Here is a 22,571-nt window from a genome sequence, read left to right on the forward strand (position 1 = left end):
GGCAGGCGGTGAAAACAAATACCTGGAATCGTGAAAGCGACGAGTAATGGACTTCGACAACAATCTATCGCCCGTCGAGCAGAAATCAAAGTGAGCTGTGTTTACCTGAAGTACATGGTAATTTGACACGATTGAGATTCTTGTCTTCACGCACGCAATGAAATAGGAAGAGGTTTTCGCCTCTAAGAGCAAATATGTTGTTTGTTTCAATAAATTTTTCACTGGAAAAGGATTCTGTGGTATTTTCTGCCTTTGTGAATTATAATATCATGTTGTGCATTGAATTTTCGAGCTTAAGGTTGAAATGTGATATGGGAGAAGTTTTTTAGTATTGCTCTGTAAGCAGGAAGGGTTCACAGGCCTGTTGGAAGCGTGCTTAAGTTTCAACAAAATGAGCCCCAAAATCAGTGAAAAATTGTGACGCAGATGAATAATAAAGTAGCTGCTATTTCTAAAATGATGGAATTACCTGGTGATAAATAACGTCGTACGCGTTTTGGAGAGTAAATTTTGACTTTGCATAAACAAGAGTTGGGCGATTGTGATCTTTGTTTTGACTTCGCTCATTTCATTGTCAAACTTTATAACACTTGACAGAAAAAGAAACTTACAAAAACCCGGTATCTTGCCATCATTTGACACAGACACTTCAATGTTTGGCGAGTAAACATGCCGCGGTAACTTAATCACGGCGCCCGCTGAATTCCGGCATGTCACTTTCGATTTTGCGATTTATTTGAACGTAGCAAAAATCTCCCAAAATGTTTGTCGCTGATCGTAACTTTTTATGTTCTATATTCATGGTTCAAAATTAATGTTGTTTTCATGTCGTAAATATTTTATTCTCGATCGACCGTTCCGGAAACTTCCTTCTGCTCTTTCTAAACACTGTGTATCAATAGTTATTTGCTTTTGCATCAATATTTGTTTTGCATAAAGCAAGCTAACAAAATCTGTACTTTGCTGAGTTCGCATTTGTTAGCGTTAAATAGTATTTTCGGTCAGATGCTTGTGCTTCACGAGGGGTTTATTGTGTTGGTCTCCCATCCTCACACTAACCCCGCCCGAAAGGGCTTAACTTCAGTGAAGTTTAGTATTACGAAGCATTCAGATGCTCAGAGGGCACACTTGTGGTAAAAAGAAGTTGTGAGGGAACTTGAAAATTATCAACATGTCAGCCCAGAAGCCAATGTTTCTCGCTTCTCTTTTATTTGTTATTCTTCGGAGACTGGAATGCTGTATTTCAATGCCACACAATTCAGTGCCTTCTGATTTTCTGTAACACGTACCACAGACAACCCAGTATATGTTTCACGGAAGCATCTCGTTTAAAAGAAAGCTTGTCGCGTATTTTGTGCTTCATTATTCAAGGAAAGGGTTCTTTATGTAAACGGTTTGATCCTGAAATTCAGTTTGTTGCAATATTGAGCATATTTGACACGATTGAGTTTCTTCTCTTCAGGCACGTAATGAAATAGGAAGGGGTTTTTTGCCTGTAATAGCAAATATGTTGTTTGTTTCAAAAAATTGTTCGCTGGAAAAGGTGGCCTTTATGAATTCATCATGTTTTATGATATGCAAGCTTAACTGGATAGTTTTTATGGCAATAGTAAAACATTTTCTTGTCAAAATGAGGTTAGCGTCTTTCTGGTGTGTTAAGTTAATTAAATCGTGAGTTTTTATTTGCCGTCTGCCGCGTAACCTTGATTTCCACTCTCAAAATTACCTCCAGAACCTACTTCTTGCGTAGAATAAACTTTTAGAATGATGTTCTTGTTTTGCATAAAGCAAGCTAACAAAATCTGTACCTTGCTGAGTTCGCATTTGTTAGCGTTAATAGTATTTTCTGCCCGATGCTTCTGTTTTATGAGGAGTAGATAGTATTGGTCTCCCATCCAAACACTAACCCCGCCGGACAGGGTTAACTTCAGTGAACTTTGGTATTACAAAGCTGTCAGATGCTCAGAGGGCAAGCTTAAACTTGCGGTGAAAAGAAGTTGTGGGGCGAACTTGAAAATTATCAACATGTCAGCCCAGACGCCAATGTTTCTCGCTTCTCTTTTATTTGTTATTTTTCAGACTGGAATGCTGTAGTTCAATACCACACAATTCAGTGCCTTCTGATTTTCTGTAACACGTACCACAGGCAACCCAATGTATGCTTCACGGAAGCATCTCGTTTATTACTGGGTTGCCACTACAGTGGCAAACCCAGTCGGAATCTGTCTTTAATTTCGTCGTTTTTTTATTTTTCGTTTTTTTTTTTTTTTTTTTTTTTTCGTGTCGGTAAAAGTCTTGCCTGTCACTCCCCTGCTAAGTGGTGTCTTTGTGCATAGAGCCTTCTTCGCGTATTTTCTTAGGATCGAGAGGGTAGTGGGAAATGCGTAGATTTCTCTGGTAGACACAGTAGAACGATTAACTTAACCGGCAATGGCGTCGAAAGTCATGTAACGCGAATGGCGTTTTAGTAGATCTTTGAACAAAATGTACCCTTATGAAGCTCAATAATGGCAAGCGAATTGGATACTGAACAAGGCAGACAATGTTAAATGTTGTCGAATGTTAAAAGCGACGAGTAATGGACTTCGACAACAATCTGTCGCCCGTCGAGCTGTAATCAAAGTGAGCTGTCTTCCTAAAATTTTGCCAAGTGTGGCGTTTTGTACAACACTGAAACCAAATGAACAGTTCTCTGGTAATTCAGTATGGGTTCAACAAAGACAGAGAAGGAATCCTTATAGTGGATCTGTTATCTCAGTTGTCTCTCTATTTGTATTTACCTGTTCTCAACTCTGCACAGTCTTCCGGTATAACAATTGGAAATTTCACTTATAAGTCATTGACGTGAATGGCGTTTTAGTGGATCTTTAAACAAAATATACCCTCATGGAGCTCAAGAATAGATCGTCAATTGGAAGAGCAAGACAGCGCTGAAAAACTAAATATCTGGATTTTAAGCGACGAGTAATGGTCTTCGACAACAATTTCATTTTTCGCCTTCGGATATCAAGTGAGCTTTGTTCCTAATATTTTACTAACTTGGTATTATATAAAACACGGAAATCAAATAGCAATTTTTTTTATGGATTTAACAAATTAACATTGAAGGAATCGAACGCCTACCAGAATGCATCACAGTGTTTACTTAAGTCGTATCTTAGTTGTCTGACAATTTACATTTACCGGTATTTTGTACTCAACTCTGCAAAGGTGTAAAATATTTGGAAATGTGACGGTGAAGAATTATTTGAATGAAAGTTGTTGTCGCTTTTGTGCTTCATTATTTACTGTCAAGGTTCCGAGTCGAAAAGGGTTTGATGTGAACTGTCAAAAATGTATTTAATTGCATCTCTTGTTTGCACGCACGCAATTGAAATAGGAAGGTTTTTTTGCCTCTAATAGTAAATATGTTGTTTGTTTCGATTAATTTTTCGCTGGAAAAGGATTTTGCCGAGATATTTCCAGCCTTTGTGAACTTTAATATCATGTTGTGGAATTTTCGAGCTTAACAAATTTGCATACGTGTGTTGAAATGTGATACGGGAGCATTTTTGTGGTATAGTGTAACGAAAATAAACAGGTCTGTTGGAAGCTTGCTCCAGTTTCAACAAAAGCCGAGTTCACATTAAGGCCCAAGTAGGCCTTAAGTACCTTAAAAACTCAAGTGAACTTGAGACGGTCGATGCTTACTTTTAAAGATAAGCGTTCATACTAAATTGTAAAGTATGCTACTTGCGGGATCGCTTGTCAATCAAACTACGCGGCAAAACCCGACAAAGCAAATAGCAAGACTTTCAAACTTTCACCATGCGCCCTCGAAACGTTCGAATAGCATGCCTGATTTTGATTTTTACATCTCTACTCTTGCGACAGCGGTCTTTCGGGCATCAACAAATGTATTGCTTTGCTTTGATGGAGGAAGCCTTTAGAATTAGCCGGAGAAATCGTCTGATGTTGCTTATGTGTGTGGCAGGAGTTTCACAGCAACAAAGACCACAACTGAGAAGAAGAGCTTGGGTTTGGCCTCGACCACAGACCTGGTTTCGCCTTCTAATAGCTAATCCAGCACTGCATTTTCTTTGGAAGGAACATTTTCGTGTCACTCATGAAACATTTGAATACCTTTGTGACCTTGTAAGAGTAGATCTGCAAAAACAACAGACGCGGATGCGAGCGCCGATTAGCGTAGAAGAAAGGGTTGGTTTAGCATTATGGCGGCTTGCAACCGGAAACAGTTGTAGAAGCTGTGGATTACAATTTGGTGAGAGAAGAAACGATGTCGGCTTCCGTTGTGATCCATGTTTTTGCTTCGCCAAGAAGGTTTGCGTGCACTAGCTTTTCCCGCCGTATAGTTGATTGACGTGTTATCGCTTTCGAGTGTTTTGATAGTACGTAAGCACGCATTCGAGCACGGTAAAACTAGACTTGAGAGCGTACTTCGGCTTCTTTGAGGATAGGTCGTTTCCAAGGTTACAAAGTAAGGTACTTAAACCAAAATAACCCCCGTTCACACTCCAAGTATACTTAAGGCAAACTTAAGGCCTACTTATGTACCTAGTATGAACTCGCCTAAAATGACCCCCAAAATCGGCAAAAAAAAATCTGACACTGATGAATAATAAAGTAGCTGCTATCCCAAAAACAATGGAATTACCTGGCGATAAATAACCTCGTCTTTGACTGTCAACCTGAAGAGTTGGGCGATTGTGATCTTTGTGTTGAATTCGGACATTTCTTGTCAGACTTTATAAAACTTGAAAGAAAAAGAAAACTAACAAAAACAAAAACCCGGTATCTGTGTCAAATGATGATTTGACACAGATGCTTCACTGTTTCGCGAGTATTAAAACATGCCGCGGTAACTTCATCACGGCGCCCGCTGAATACGATGTCACTTTCGATTTTGCGCTTTTACTTGTGCAGCCAAAAGTACGATAGCAAAAATCTCCCAAAATGTTTGTTGCTGATCGTAACTTTTTATATTGGGGATTAAAAATTAATGTTGTTTTCATGTCATAAATGTTGTTGCTGATGGCAAAATATTTTATTCTCGATCGACCGTCCAGAAAACCTCCTCTGTTGTGTGTCTCACAGTGTTTACTGAAGTCGCATCTATTTAAAGTTTGCCTGTTTGTCTGTCAAGTAACATTCATTTTGTACTCAACTCTGCAAAGGTTAAAAAAAATTGGAAATGTGACAGTGAAAAATTATTTGAATGAAAGCTTGTTGTCTCTTTTGTGCTTTATTATGTACGGTCAAGTTTCTTTCGAAAAGGGTTTGATGTGAACTGTCAGAAATTTATTTAATTGCTTTGTGATTGTGTTTCGCTTGCACGCACGCAACTGAAATAGGAAGGGTTTCTTGCCTCTTGTAGCAAATATGTTGCTTGTTTCAAGAAATGTTTCGCTGGAAAATATTTCTGTGAAATTTCCAGCTTTTGTAAATTTATCATGTTGTGTAATTTTCGAGCTTAGCAAATTTGCATACATTTGTTGAAATGTGATAAGGGGAGAATTTTTGTGGTAACGCATAAGTCACGAAAATAAACAGGTCCGTTGGAAGCGTGCTTGAGTTTCAACAAAATGACCCCCAAAATCGGCGAAAGATTGTGACGCTGATGAATAATAAAGTAGCTGCTATTACCAAAACGATGGAAATACCTGGTGATAAATAACCTTGTCTTGGAGAGTAAATTTTTGATTTTCCAGAAACAATGGTCAACCTCTGAGAGTTGGGCGATTGTGATCTTTGTGTTGAATTCGCACATTTCTTGTCAAAATTTATAACAATTGAAAGAAAAAGAAAACTAACAAAAACAAAAACCCGGTATCTAAGCATCATTTAACACAGATGCTTCACTGTTTCGCGAGTAAACATGCCGCGGTAACTTGATCACTGCGCCCGCTGAATTCGATGTGCGATTTACTCGGTGCGGCCAAAAGTACAATTACAACAAAACAACGAAAATCCCCCAAAATGTTTTTCGCTGATGGTAACTTTTTATATTCGTGATTCAAAATTAATGTTGTTTTCATGTCGTAAATTTTGTTACCGATGGCAAAATATTTTATTCTCGATCGACCATCCTGAAACTTCCTTCTGCTCTTCTTAAAAACTGTGTATCCATATTTATTTACTTTGACATCAATAATTGTTTTGCATAAAGCAAGCTAACAAAATCTGTATCTTGCTTGGTTCGCATTTGAAAGCATTAAAATAGGAATTTTCAGTCCTTTGCCTCTGTTACTGCCGAGTGGTATATTTCTTAGGTCGCCCATCCAGTTACTAACCCTGCCGGATAGGGAGAAACTTCAGCTTTCAACTTTTGTTTACAAAGCTGTCAGATTCTGTCAGTGCACGCTTACACTTGTGGTGGAAAGAAGTTGCATGATCAACAAGTCAGCCCAGAAGCCAATGTTTCTCGATTCCCTTTTATTTTCTTCAATCTCTCTGGGTTCAGTACTTTGCTAGTAACCACATGTCTTCTCAAGGGGCTATTTATCTAAGACTTCTACCATGGCGCTACAATGATAGACAATACCAAAACAATATCGTGTACTGTGAGACCTACATACTACGCAAAGACAACTGTCAACATGTCATCCCAGAAGACAATGTTTTTCACTTCCCATTTATTTTCTTCAATCTTTCTGGGTTCAGTACTTTGCTAGTAACTACATGTTTTCTCAGGCTATTTACCCAAGACTTCTACCATGGCACTACAATGATAGACAAAACCAAAACAATATCGTGCACTGTTAGAGCTACATATTACGCAAGGACAACTTGAATCTCCTGGAAGTCAACACACAGCTCAGTTGACATTTTATATGGAATAAATTGCTGTGTTACTTCACTACCACATGTAAGCAATGCGTGTCTATTTTTTCTAAAGAAGACAGGAATTTCTTCTTTCTGACAAATGATTAATTAATAGGCCGGTAGCCAGGTTTTTAACCTCAGAAAAGGATCTGTTTCGTCGTACGAACGTGTGAGGAGTTGTGAGCCAAAGGGACTCTGCTGGTATGACTTCTGGGTGAGCCCGTAAATGGTCTTAATGACCCCCCAACTTGAAAAAAATTGCCTGGAACGCTGCACGTACCACAGGCAACCCAGTGTACCCTCACGGAGGGTCTAGTTTTATTTTATTTAATATTTTTTTCCGTGTCGGTAAAAGTCTTGCTGTCACTCCCCTGGTAAGTGGTATCTTTGTGCAAAGAGCCTTCTGCGCGTATTTTCTTAGGATCGAGAGGGTAGTGGAAATGCGTAGATTTCTCTGGTGGACACAGGAGAATCATTAACTTAGCCTGCAATGGCGTCGAAAGTCATGTAACGCGAATGGCGTTTTAGTGGATCCTTAAACAAAATATACCCTTATGGAGCTCAATAATGGAAAGTCAGTTGGATAAACTAGGCAGGCGGTGAAAAACCAACACCTGGAATCTCAAAAGCGACGAGTAATGGACTTCGACAACAATCTATCGCCCGTGGAGCCGAAATCAAAGTGAGCTGTATTTCTAAAATAATATTTTACCAAGTGTGCTGTTATGTAGAACACTGAAACCAAATGGAAAATCCTCTGGTAGCTTATGGTTTCAACAAAGACAGAGAACGAATCGAACACCTTAAGTGGTCAGTGATCAACTCTGCACAGTCTTCAGGTAAAAAAAAGAATTGAAAATGTGACAGCCAAGGATTATTTGAAAGAAAGCTTGTCGTCTATTTTGCGCTTCATTATTCAAGGAAAAGGTGCTTCATGGAAACGGTTTGATCCTGAAATTTTAGTTTGTTGTAATATTGCGCATACTTGACACGACTGAGTTTTTTCTCTTCAGGCACGTAATGAAATAGGAAGGGGTTTTTGCCTATAATAGCAAATATGCTGTTTCTAAAAACTGTTCGCTGGAAAAGGTGGCCTTTATGAATTCATCACGTTTTATAATACGCAAGCTTAACTGGATAGTTTTTTATGGCAATAGTAAAGCATTTTCGTGTCAAAATGAGGTTAGCGTCTTTCTGTTGTGCTAATTTAATTAAATATAAATATACATTCTGCCTCGTGAGTTTGTTATTCTCGTTAACCAGCAATGGCGGCGAAAGTCATTGCAACGCGAACGGCGTTTTAGTGCATCTTATGTTGTTTGTTTCAATTAAATGTTTCGGTGGAAAAGGATTCTGTGATATTTTCTGCCTTTGTGAATTATAATATCATGTTGTGTATTGAATTTTCGAGCTTAAGGTTGAGATGTGATACGGGAGGATATTTTTAGTATTGCTTTGTAAGCAGGAAAGGTTCACGAAAATAAACAGGTCTGTTGGAAGCGTGCTTGAGTTTCAACAAAATGAGCTCCAAAATCAGCAAAAAATTGTGACGCCAATGAATAATAAAGTAGCTGCTATTTCCAAAATGATGGAATTACCTGGAGATACATAACCTTGTGTTGGAGAGTAAATTTTTGACTCAGCAGAAACAATGGTCAACCCCGGGGTCAACCTCAAGAGTTTGGGCGATTGTGATCTTTGTTTTTGACTTTGCTCATTTATTGTCAAACTTTATAACACTTGACAGAAAAAGAAACTTACGAAAACCCGGTATCTTGCCATCATTTGACACAGATGCTTCACTGTTTGGCGAGTAAACATGCCGCGGTAACTTAATCACGGCGCCCGCTGAATTCCGGCGATGTCACTTTCGATTTTGCGATTAATTTGTGCAACCAAAAGTACAATAACAAAATTGAACGTAGCAAAGATCTCCCAAAATGTTTGTCGCTGATCGTAACTTTTTATATTCTATATTCACGGTTCAAAGTTAATGTTGTTTACATGTCGTAAATATGTTATTCTCGAACGACCGTCCTGGAAACTTCCTGCTGCTCTTTCTAAAAACTGTGTATCAATTTACTTTTGCATCAATATTTGTTTTTGCATAAAGCAAGCTAACAAAATCTGTACCTTGCTGAGTTCGCATTGGTTAGCGTTAATAGTATTTTCGGTCCAATGCTTCTGTTTTATGAAGGGGTATATGTCTGAGGTCACCCATCCAGATACTAACCCGGACGGACAGGGTTAACTTTAGTAAACTTTAGTAAACTTTAGTAACCTTTAGTACACTTTAGTAAACTTTGATATTACAAAGCTGTCAGATGCTCAGAGGGCACTCTTAAACTTGAGGTGAAAGAAGATGTGAGGGAGCTTGAAAATTATCAACATGTCAGCCCAGAAGCCAATGTTTCTCACTTCCCATTTATTTTCTTCAATCTTTCTGGGTTCAGTACTTTGCTAGTAACCACATGTCTTCTCAGGCTATTTACCCAAGACTTCTACCATGGCACTACAATGATAGACAATACCAAATCAATATCGTGCACTGTTAGAGCTACATATTACGCAAGGACAACTTGAATCTCCTGGAAGACAACACACAGCTCAGCTGACATTTTATATGGAATAAATTGCTGTGTTACTTCACTACCACATGTAAGCAATGCGTGTCTATTTTTTCTAAAGAAGACAGGAATTTCTTCTTTCCGACAAATGATTAATTAATAGGCTGGTAGCCAGGTTTTTAACCTCAGAAAAGGATCTGTTCGTCGTGCGAACGTGTGAGGACCTGTGAGCCAAAGGGCCTCTGCTGGTATGACTTCTGGGTGACCCCTTAAATGGTCTTAATGACCCCCCAACTTGAAAAAAATTGTCTGGAACGATGCACGTACCACAGGCAACCCCTCACGGAGGGTCTAGTTAAATTTAAAACAAGAACCCAATCCAAAGATTTTGGCATGAATTAAATGCTTAGGTTCATGCAATAAAAATATATAACTGCTTTAAAATCTGTCGTCTAATTGTTTTTGTCTGTGAGCTATGGTAATAACTGTTAATAGCTTGACTACGATGGATTTTTTGTAGTTTCCAGCACATTTCTGATTTGCTGGAATATTATTTTATAGGAGCAGGATAATTATGTATGTGTTGTGTATTTTCTGTTTCGAATCTATGTAGAAACTATGTTGAAACCATTTTTATTTTTGGACACAAAAACCCCATAACATAGCCTTTACATATGCTATGTAAAGTTCCATTTGACTAGCTAAAACATAGCATTTCCTTTCAAAATATATAGATGAGGCAAACGTATAACATAGCCTTTGAATAAGGCTTCTGTATCCAATTTATGTATATCATAACATACCATTTACATAAGGTCGTTAAATAGGATTTACATAGATTACACAGTGTCTGGTTCTACGAGGGAAGGTACAAGACATGACTGCCTGATTACCACTAATGACCAATAACTTTATAGTTAAACAACGTATTCAATGATCTTTGGTAGTTCTTTATACAGACAAGAAATGATGCCTGTTTTTGTTGTGCATTTGACTGCTTAGAGTAAGAAGCTTAGTAAAGTTACTCGTGATAAACTTAAAAAGTTACCAATGGCTGAATTGGCTTAAAGGAACCAAAAGCTAAAACCATCAAGGAATAAAATTAACTGGTGGGAAAAGGCAGAGGAAAATCATGAAAAACTGGAATATCCTTGAAAAAAGCTGGAAATTAATACATGATCTTCACATGCTTTCATTTAATAGCATGCAGGAATGTCTAGAAAAATCTAGAAAGCAGCATTTGTAACAAGCTGGAAAAAGCTGGAAAAACTTGATTTGATCCCAGATTATGATTTCTGGAATAAAGCTGGCTATTTCTTCCCTAATTAGCATGTTTCATTAACATTCTAGAATTTTCTAGAATTTTCCAGAAAAGGAAACTGGTAAATTCTAGGAATTTCTAGAAATTTTTTTTGTCATATTCTAAGAAAAATTCTGGAAATAACCAGAATATTCCAGATTTGTTTTGCAAGGGTCTGTAATCAATCTAAAAAAGGTCAAGTTTTAAAATTTGGTCAAAATGCCAGTTTTGGTATATTGTACCGTTAACAGCGCTAAAGGGTGAATGAATTACTCTAGCTGTGCCATGTTGTTTTGATTTTCAAGTTACTCGTTCGTTATTTCAAAAAGAGCGATTCAAACAAGCGACATTTTGGAGTCGTTTTCACTCGCTCGCAAGGCCCCATACCGAAAAAGTCGCCGTCCAGGTAAAATAATTATTGAAACAAAGTAAAACATATTTTTCTAAAAATGGTTTTGGTAGTCCTTTATTGTGACAAAGTTTGGCACTTTTCGATTTTTTTATCTTGCACGGTCTTAGGTGAAAATTGCTGAGAGGCGCTCTTAAATGTTCCTTACCAGGAGGTGAAACTCAAACTATAAACCAAAGATATTACAGAAAACATACTGTAACTGACACAATGGTAAATTTTAAAAGTGTAATGCTAAACCGACATGATCAACTTGTTTGTTGAGTTTGGCCGGTTTCATCTGCTCAATATGGAAGCTCTCCCTGTTTTTGAGTCGATAGAAAGAGGTAGCATTTTCAATAAATTCTAAGCAAGAAACATCGCAAGTATCCTGACAATGTTTAGACAAACTAAGATGCTTGAAAATATGATAATTTTTATCCCAGAAAAGGTGCTCATTTACACGTGTGTAGAAATGCCTGTTATGCATGTTATTTTTCCTTGCCAAATTTTTTAACCTTCTCTTGCACAAAGTTCAATTTCCACTATGGAAGACCAAATATTTTCTTGGTCAATTTATGACAGCTGATGACATGCATCACAGGTCAACTTGCCAGTTTTCAAAATGCAGGGGTTTGTCTGCAAGCGTTTCCTTCTTGTCTCGCCCCATTTTTCATAACTCTAAAAATTTTAATTTCATGTGGTTATCCACTGCCAAGTCTTTCGGTAAAACATTATCTAGTGGGAAATAACTTTCTAACACAAATCATTTATACCTACGCAAACACCGTGGATCGAGATCAAGTAAATGTAAACAAGAAAATATCAAAATACATCACCTACTTTATTGATGTGTGAGGAAAGAATAGAGGGTAATATATTTCGGTAAGACGGCCAAAATAGTTGACGCAAGAACAACAAATTTGAGCTAAGTTTTACGAGTTTATTAGAGTTGGGAACGAACAAAAAAACAAAGCCACAATAAGCCAATGGATTAAACATAGTAAATTGATATTATTTACTGGCTGAACAATAAAAACTATGGTAAATAGCTGATACATGAAGAAACATGCTTGCGAACTAAAAGCCAAAGAAATTACCAACGAGTAAAATGACTTCAACTTGTAAACAAACTAAACAATGTTATAATCCAAGAACTATTATATGAAGGATGGATTTGAAAAAAGCAAGAGCTTCAAATTACATATTGCACAATAATCCCACAATAGTACATTGAAACTAGTAATTGTGAAATAATGGTAACAAACGGATCATTTGGAATCAAATGCAATTAAAAGGATACAAAGCAGTAGACAAAAATACAGCAATTACTCATTGGAAAACAGCAAAAATATTCAAGGCGTAAATCACATGCTGTGCCAGACTAAAGGTCAACATAGATAAACAAACCTAGACAATAGCAAATGAAATTTTGCAATCACTGCAATTTAAACCAGCCGCTACTAAGAGAGATATACAAGGAACCTCCCTTGATCTCTTATAGAAAAGGGAAATCGCTTAAAGACATGCTTGTTAAAGCAAAACTATAAAGGCTTTTATCAACACAATGGGCACACAGCGGGAGTCGCGCAGGTCTGTCACCCCCATTTTAACGAACCTAGACAATAGCAAATGAAATTTTGCAATCACTGCTAAGAACTAAAATCAAGAACAGAAAGCTATATGTAGTAACTAAACTAAAGGCTACAATACTCGTCACAAATCGTTGAAACAGACACCGTTTCTCTCGAATTTCCTGGAGAAATCCTGAGATTTCTACTTCACACTGTTTTTCCCCTCGAAATGTGCCTTCTCCCTCCCCAATGTTGAGCCACGGGTGTTTTGAAGCACTGAGACCACTGTGATACCCAAATCAACATTGGGGAAGGGGAAACAGACACAAGTGTTTCAAGATTTTTGACGAGTATTGTAGGCATAAATAAAGAAATAGGAAAATACTGATAACATACCAAATGTTATTGATAACTACACACCTCAGAAGACTTGGAAAATGACTTGTCTTGAAGACTGACACTCTTCAGATAAAGTAACTGAACCGACTGAACTTACTTCAAGTAAATGGTAGCCAATTTACAATGGATTTTAGGAAAATAGAAAACTAACTAAAAACCAAATAAGGCTAGGGGGTAAATCTACTACCCCCTAATACAGGATTTACCAAAGGGAAGAAGGAGTTTACCACTCCTACACAACAGGAATTAGGTAAGAGAAATGTGTGGGGATAACACAACTACACAAGCAAAAATATGAGGAAATTGAGTAATTATGGGTAAACAAGCAAATAATAGTAATTAGGATAATGAAAAGAAGTTGAAAATAATTGGAATAAAAATAAACACAAAATGAACACAAGTGACCTAGTCACAGTTCAATCAAACGACAGACAAATAACTTTATATTACAGGTACACCCAGCAAGCTAATATCACTTGTTAATACCTTGCAATGTTCCTTTTTAAAACCTTTTGAGAAGGAATAATGAATCTGGCAGAAAAATTATTTAAGGGGTAAATAATACTGGTGGATCATTTGGATGCATCATTTGCAACTAATCATGAGTGACTGTGAGCACTTCAGAAAATAAACTTATAAGGAATTCTGACAAAAAGTAATGCAAAATTAATCAGAACTGGTTTATTACACATAAATTATTACTTGTTCGTGTTATAAAGAAACGAGAAACAGTGAGCAACTTACCAAAATGGATGCTAATCGACGCGAGGTCCTTGACAACAAGAAATGACTCTGCAAAATATGATTTAATGTGGTTATCCATTCATTATCGAATCTTGTAGGAAAACTTTTAACTTTCATAACAAAAATCACTTGCGTAGTATACAAAAAAAGTACCCCATTTCTCTAATGACTTTTGTCCCAGAGCCACTCTATACTCTATCCTAATCTAACTGATTGGTTTCTAAACATGAAAGCTTGACCCTTATTACTTGCAGGATTGTCATAGCCTGGGTAATATCAATAAGCCCCTTTAAACACTAAACAAACAAAATAATGATACAATAAATAAACAAACACGCAGTATTCTTATAGTTGCTTAAACCAGTGAAATTATGAACTTCAACCTGAGACACACGAAGAAATGTCTTCCATGAAATTTTCAGTCAGGCTGAAATATCTGCGTAATCAGGCCGAAAAGAAAAGGTATCTACCAAAAACTAGTTGAAAAGTCGCCAAGCTGGCTGCATTAATTTTCGTGCAAATCATTTATGTCTTGTCACCTTGCTTTTAAGAAATTTATGGTTGGAAATTAAAAGTCATATCACCACCGACCAGTATAAACTGTAAACACGTCAGGTATTAAAATTTACAGTATGTACATGTTGCCCTATTTCCCAGACACTTACACTACGATTCTGCGTGTATTTCGTTGTAAAAACGAAGCAAATTTGAACGATACGTTCCAAACACTTATCAATTAGTCTGCTTGCGTTTGTTCTTTAGGTAAGAAGATTCAAATTTTCGTTGAAGTATACTAAGTAAAATCTGTTTCTTATTACATGCGACTTATACCTTTTCATTTTCAAAAGCGGTCTGTTAGGTTAATTTTACTTTTTTTTCGACACACGGCAAGCTACAAGGTATGTTTTTGAAGATATGAGAAGTTCCGTTTGCAGTTTTGTATCTGCGTGCAAAAAGATGTCCGAAAAGAATTACGGTGGTTTCGCCCCGTAGCAAGTTAGCCCCGTTGAAGTTCGCCCCACATAACTGAATTCGCCCCATAGTTAACTAAGTTCCATAGTGGATCAATTAACGTTTTAGTTTCTAAAACGAGAGTTAATATCTAAGATCAGTGGCAGCCTTCATAATTTCGCCAGCCAGCTAAATTTCTGTTCGATGTGAGCAACGCTGTTTATGCAAAATATTGAAATAATTTCCTTCCAGCAAATCAACAAAATTGGCACTTAAGTATAGCAAAAATTACAGAAATAATTTAACAAACCTTTAACATGAATAACCCAAGAATCGCAATAGCTTCGAAGAACACAAAATAGGGAATACTATATACATCACAGTTTTGGAGAATATCAGCTGTGCAAAAGTAGTGCGGGCAGATGTAGGCGTGCGGTTATGCGCATGCTTATCACCACAAGCCAGCACAGTGGGACAAAATTGCCTTCCCACAAGATTAATCAACCGAATTCTCACATTAATATATAAGAAAATTATACCTTGTGCATAGTAGCTCATGATTCTGGTGGAGTTTAGGTGGGTGAGAGTTGGCCACTCTCTGAACACTGCTTGACGACTCGTGCGGATGTTGAGTTACAGGGTATAGGGAGAAATCGAACCAGTCGAAAGTACCCCTCGGGTAACCCCGAACTCTGGGCCTAACTGGTTACAGGAGGGTGCTCAGAGATCCCTCGGGATCTCAACCTCGCTCCCAGAGGTTAAATGGGAAAATGACAACCGCCTTGTCAGCGGTAAAAGTCCTAGCTGCAGGCTAGGCAAACAAAAGCCAACCGAGCACCCTCCGACAAGGGTCTTGTTTTGCGCCGTTACATGTCACGGAAACTTTTGGCTCATTTGCCCGCATCTGGGGGCAAACTTTCAACAAAACATAAAAACAATTACAGACAGGCACTGTAAAATAAATGTTTTAGTTTTCCAGTTAGTTTTCTTTGTAATTTTTTTTTTGCATCAGGCCTATTCTGGGACATTAAGTCGCCAGAAGAAAAACCAACTGTGAAATATTATTATTACTTCACAATTTTTAATTGCTATATGACAGTGTCAAATGTCTATATCTGAATGCCACTAGAGCTATAAAGGGATAGGCTGGAATAACAGCAATCATAATAAATAGTTAACAGAATTTCGGGAGATGAACAAAGAGTTTCCAGCAATCTGATTGGTTGAGTGGTTTCTTATAGAAATAATAGTATGATTTTATATTCACCTCACTAGCTCATGAATATAAAGCAAAACAAAACGGCAGGACTGCCGCAGGCACTCGGGACTGTTAAAACAGAAATAAACTGTGTCGTTAATCAATAATAGATAAAGTTGTTAGCTTTGAAGTTTTGGAGACAATAATTATTGTTTGTCTCAGATGTACACTCACCTTGCCATTGGCAAATAACTGTTAAACATAATTAAAGTTAAAGTGTATTGCAAGTTTTTCTTTTTCTGATAGCTACAAAGCTTATTTATTTATTTATCCATCAAAAGAAAGACATAATTTAAATAAAACTGTTATAGAAAATTGATAATGTAAACAAAAAGAAACAACAAGGAGGTCAAACTATTTAAGGTCAAACTATTTCACAAATGAGAGCAAATAATTATTTTTATCCTAGTAAAGTTATCTGCAAGATTCCTGCAGCTTGCACTTTCCATTTGTGCACGAAAGTAAATTTGGTCAATCATACAAAATCCATTGGCATCAAACAATGGTTGTTCCTTTTCGGGAACCCAACCAATAAATGCTCTTCTCTTTCTTCAGTTTGGAAGAGCACTCCAATATAACATAGCGAGTCATATTCAGTGCCGTATTTTTGAAATCCAAAGTAGACAATTTTTGTTAGATCACTGTTTTTGCTAAAGCCAATGATTTTAATATTTTTTAAATTCGAAGAATTCCAAAATTCTTAACTTGCCTAGATGATACCGTTCACTTATTTGCTCTCACCGTATCGAGGCTCACGTGAACGGTTGACCGGTCGACGGTGTCGTTGTAAGCCAGCCTCGAAGGATATTGAAAATTAGAATATTTTTTGCTGTTTCTCAGCAATGGATGCTCGCTGGGCCTTGAAACTTGGTCAAGGAGAAGTAAACTTATCCGTGTGGCCGTGGCCGGAGTTTGAGCGTGACTGATGCCGGAGAAGTCTGATTTTATTGGCAAGATGTGAGGTAGGCTACAAATTAGTTGCCAGCCTTTCCTTTATTTAGGTACGAGTGACAACTCGGGAATTTGAGAAGTCGCTTAAATCGCAATCAATCAGGAAAATAACCACACAAAAAGCGAGAAAGTCGCCACGACAATAACGTACGGCTTTCTTATTGAGAACTTTTGCGCGTAAATATCTTTTTCAGTTTGTTATCGAGATTCCCGTACAAATCCTTATAATTTTTATCCTCCGAGTCTGGGCCGCCTGTGGTTTCGCCTGAAGGCAGACACCATCTTGAATGCACATTTGAACATATTTTTGGCTTTATTGCTTGTATTTTGCTCGCGATTCAAAAAAAGACATTTATGAAAAGGTAACCAATATTGTCATGTGTCTTTCTTTTGTTGTCATCTGGTCATCAATAGTCAATGAAGAACTACATTAAGCCGTTTTTAATCTTGTAGACCGTGTTTCAGAAGACTACTTAAGATTTATATTTTTTTACGCGTACAAGGTTAACCTTACATTTGAAATACGGGCGGCGCAAGCCAATTTCAGTAAAGTATGGCAACCACAGTTTCTTGGCGCTTTTCATTAAGTTTGCTTGTTCGCTAAACAGAAATAAACATTGCTGCGAGACAGACCTCTCAACCTCAAAACACCGAAAATCTGGAGACTGATGCCAAAAAATCTGGAGATTGATCGACCGGCAGACAAAACCAAGTAAACACAGGTTCTTAATAAGAGAAATGGTATTTTTTCTGCTTATAATTTTTTAAAACATGTGTGGACCTTAACAACACAGAAATAAACTTGATTTGCACAGCTTCAATGTCCAGCCAGTGTGTGAGCACTGAGCTAAACTCATTGCTCAGCATTATATCATCATTATATATATCAGCAATTTCCACCATTTTGAAAACGTGATCAAAATGCCAGAGACTGGTTATGATGACCTAATTTCGAACCGGTCAGTGTAAAATGCAGACTGCAGACCAGGGGTAACTGTTGAAAAAGCCCAAACCCCTTAGAAATGCTAACCTTAGGCCTAATTAGGCTTAAAACCATATTTAGACTTAACTGTTAGCATTTCTAATGGGTTTGGGGCTTTTTCAACAGTTAAATTATAACCTCAGTCTGCATTTCACCCCTGGTCTGCAGTCTGCATTTTACACTGACTGAATTTCGAACAGGTGTTTTATACATGGTCATAGACGACAGTCTGTCATGGGCTGTGTTTCCAGCGAACAGACAGATGAAGAACTGAACAGCTTAGCTTGGTTTGTTAAGTTTAACTATAAGTTTGCACAGAATTGACGCAAGAAACTCACCTAAGCAAGCCAAAAATGAAATGCTACAAAAATATATATGTTCTTTCAGCTTGCGCCTCTATTTATCGTGAGATTTGTCTGTCTCGTCGTGAGAACGTGAGATTGAACTGAAAACCGTGAGTCTCACGACAAAATCGTGAGACTTGAGAGGTCTGGTGAGAACATGAGGCCCGAACGGACTCGCTCGATTTTTACAATTAATTTAACACCAATTTTTAAGAGTTAAGCTTAGTTCCAAATTATAGTGGTAATGTATGTATGCTTAAGGCAAAACGCCAGTGACCAGTGCCGTAAATGTAGACCTTATTATGTATGGTTAATTACTATAACTGAAGTGAATCCTAGTAGTTGCCATTTTAGCATGAATCTGTAGTAAGTCAGTAAGCATGAACCTCAGTAAGATACAGGCTAAACAGAATTGTGCTTGTTGCACTCTCAGTGTGGCTAGAAAGTATGATCACGTAACTCCAATTTTAAAGCAACTTACTTGGCCTCCAGTGGGGCGGCAACTGCATTATTATGGTGCTATTATAAACAATTATTGGATGAGGTTTTTATAATATCCGGAATAATCAAGGTCGAGGTAAGTGTTATCAGCCAAAGCCGAAGCCGAAGCCGAAGTCGCAGGCTGAGGCTGATAACACTAACCGAGACCTTGATTATTCTGCATATCATAAAAACCGAATCTAATAATTGTTTTATTTTACATTGTTTTGAAGAAAATAACGACAAACGCATTATCACAGCGATCACAGTTTATTTTCAAACACATTGCTCTTGGAAATCACGCATTGTGTGCGCAACCTACAGATTATAGGTACAGATTAGTGAATAATCTGTAGGTTGTGCTGTTTCCCAGAATTAACTGTAGGCGTTTAGCCAATAAGAAGACAGATGGTGACTACAATGTATAATAATAAACAATTATTGGATGAGGTTTTTGTGATATCCAGAATAATCAAATGTCTCGGTAAGGGTTATCAGCCGAAGGCTGAGGCTGATAACCCTTACCTCGACCTTGATTATTCTGGATATCACAAAACCGACTCAAATAATTGTTTTATTATGCATTGTCCGAAAAAAAAATGGTCATGACAGTGAGTGGAACTGGTAATTTATTTGTCAACGAGTTAACATATACAAATCAGCAGCACATAATTCGATTGACAAAAAATTCTAAGCATTAGACAATATGTGAGAATTGAAAAAAAGCTTCATGAGAAATGAAAATAGCAATAAATAAGTAACTGAAGAAAACAAACCTGGAAGTCATCTTTTTGCTTCTTCACTGACGGCACGCAACACAAAGCACGCGCACATGATTACCCTTAGAAATCATGCACTGCAGTCATACATGACATGATCACCCATGACCTTGAGTGACCTTGACATGATAACTGTATAATCTGCGGTTATGACGTCACGGCACTGATTTGGAAAATTCACTGTACGCTTCCGGCCAATCAGAAAAGAGATAGTGAGTTCAATGTATAATAATAGTATTTAATTGAATTACTGGTTACTATGTCCAAACTGTTCATAATGTGTGCCAATGCATATATGTTGATTGTTCGGACCCATATAACAAGAAACTCTCAAATGCTTAACATCCCTACTGGTCAAGTTGCAAAAGTGACAAAAGTGTATATTGGATAAATTTAGTTGTCACAGTCAGCTTTTGAGTGTCAATTTTTGTTGCCTGGACTCGTAATATCTCCTAAGGGACACATGATGTCCACAAATAACTTTTTAATAGACAAACACAACTTATTTCCTAAACAGCTAGCTTTGTTGAATTCTATTAATTTTGTGTTGCACTGAGATACAGGTATGATGACTTTTGTGTATTTAAGTACTTTTTTCCCCACAATATACAAAGAAATGCTTATTAACAAGTTTAATATGCAGTGTGTGAGTGTTGTGGGGGGGGGGGGGGTGGTGGGTATTGTTGTATTCTAAACAGACCATTACTTCATCCTGGAGAGTAAGGCACAATAAAGATCAACTATTACTATTACATCTGTGACTGTTTCAAAGTGACTTCATGTCGTTGTCAAAAATTCAAGAAAGCTCATGTCATTTTTCACCATTTCATTTAAATTCAATAATTTCTGTAAAATGAATATGTAAGTTTTTCCCTTTAATTTATAAGACTAATTTTACTTTTGTACCAGTTAGGCATGCTGTTCTGAATCATGCACTACAAGGCTTTATGTATTTCAGTTTGTATTAAATTGTGTACTAACACTGGGATTGTAATTCAGTTAATTAATACATGTAATTGTGTTGTTGTGGGTCTTTTCTCTGGAGTGCCATTTATACATGAGGATGCTAATTTTTGTAGAGGCTCATGTGGTCTGTAGAAGCCCAAATGGATAAACATCACTAGCTATTGACTGTGAGTGAGTTCCTCTAACAACTTCAGGAGCTATGTGCTTATGAAATTTTCTATATTTTTCTTGGTCTCTTGAAGACAGCTTGTAGATTTTGCCCTGGCTAATGTTGTATATTTGCCAAAATCTATGATTACAGGGTGTAAACTGTTATGGGTTTCATTTATGATGACATTGTCACTTTTTAAATCATTGTGCAGGTATTCCTTAGAGTGGATGTAGTATAAAGCATCTGCACATTAAAACATAATTCTACACCATTCCCTTTGGGGATCATTAACATTTTGTAGCACAAGGGACCTGAAATGTAAGAAAAGCTAACAGTGATTACTCAAAGCCTGGACAAGAGATTGTCTTAAACAATGGATAGGAGTAAATAGTTCGTTTAAAAAGAAAAGGCCTTCTAGCAGCTGCTGAGTTGCAGCTTTAGTCCCTGAAGATTACCTGGGTGATCCATTTTTGCAAGAACAGATGCCTCATGCTTCACAAGAGAGAGGTGAATGTTTACTTTAAATTGCTTTACAGCTACCGTAATTTCCCTGTACATATTCTTTGAGCAAATGCCAAAGACAACCTCTCCATGAACTTCATCGTGGCTTCTACCATTAGTTAAGTAACGTCGACTGATTTGCTTCAAACTAAATAACGTAAAAAAATAGCATAATTAACCCATTGGCATCCAAACTGGCCGAAACCGGCCAGACTTAGTATTTCACTCTGTCTAACGCCAGACGATTTTACTCGTCAATGCGGAACCCCTGGGAGTCAATGGGTTAAGTGATTTGTTAAAATTAACACTGTAGAATGCATTTTGATCAATGTTTTTTATTGTATCCCTCTTTTTTTTTTAGGCCTGGCGAGAACATTTTAATACTGTGACTTAAAAAAACAAAAACAAAATAAGTCTGGCAATTATTTCTTTCATGCCATAAGCTTACCTTACTTCTTTTGGGCAGGTGTGTGTTGGGGAGGGAGGGAGGGAGGGAGGCAACGAGGGATGGGGGGAAGGGGGGTGTAAAGGAAATATGCCAAAAAAAATTGAATGTAATTGAATGTAATTTTTTTTTAAATTATATATTGTTGAGTGATAAAGACTAATTTTTGTAGACGAAAAGCTTGCGAAGAGCACACCTGGGACAGTCTTTGAGAGATTGAAGCTGTGTCTCTTTCCATTATTTTTTCCAATAAAATACGGTTTTCCTTCTTGCATCGATTCCAGCGTCCTTTAAATCTCTGATTTGGTGGCTGTAGATTTCTTAAAGTTCGTTTACTAGTTTAGACTTGACCAGGGCATGTTTTTCCCTTTTTGTCATTTGGCGCATCTTATTTTTACGAGCGTTATTTCGTCTTAGTCTTTTTCTGCGTAGTTCCTCGGTTGTATTCCTTCTAAATTTCCTTTTGCGAGGTAACTGGCTGATGGCCGGTTTGCACAATCTGAACCTTGTTTTGCCGACCGTCAGCAAGTGAATCACTCGCACGATCTGCTACACACTGGGGCAGTCCCGTAGCTTGACAAAACATTGATTCACTGGCATTTTCTTCGTATTCGGTCATAGTTTTCATTTGAAATACGAGGGAATGTTTTGCATTTCGCGCCCTCTAGCTTAGTCTATGCCACATCTGTCCATAACAGGCAACTATGTCCAAATATGGTTAACATATTAGTTTCCAGTGCCGTTGTTAACATTACGTCCCGATGGAGGAAATCTGGGATTTACAGTCAACACTCATTGAGAAGCATGCGCAAAGGGAGCATGAATGTGCGGTTGCCATGACATTTTTCAGAGTGTGTTGGCATCCAAAAGCGACGTTCAGGATGTATTGGTCTCTGAAAATACATTTTGCTTCTTTACCAGGTTAAAAATCTACCTGGGCCAAAGTGGAGGTACATTTTACTATTTTTG

At 37.4% G+C, this 22,571-nt stretch overlaps 1 protein-coding gene across 12 annotated transcripts in view; it reads right to left on the minus strand.

Moving 5' to 3' along the window:
* Positions 1-22,571, minus strand: part of LOC137997085 (tetratricopeptide repeat protein 28-like) — a 68,468-nt gene that overhangs the window by 25,988 nt on the left and 19,909 nt on the right. For 8 of the 12 annotated variants that reach the window (XM_068842846.1, XM_068842847.1, XM_068842848.1 and 5 more), the window contains one exon: positions 13,795-13,842. The gene's annotated coding sequence lies outside the window, so the exon portion shown is untranslated. Of the gene's footprint in view, positions 1-12,017; positions 12,696-13,794; positions 13,843-16,012; positions 16,073-22,571 lie in introns of those variants that run through there. The other 4 variants (XM_068842852.1, XM_068842855.1, XR_011122406.1 and 1 more) reach the window with 3 other exon arrangements.

The sequence above is a fragment of the Montipora foliosa genome, chromosome 3 (assembly GCF_036669935.1).
Source record: "Montipora foliosa isolate CH-2021 chromosome 3, ASM3666993v2, whole genome shotgun sequence".
In the NCBI taxonomy this organism is placed as follows: Eukaryota; Metazoa; Cnidaria; class Anthozoa; order Scleractinia; family Acroporidae; genus Montipora; species Montipora foliosa.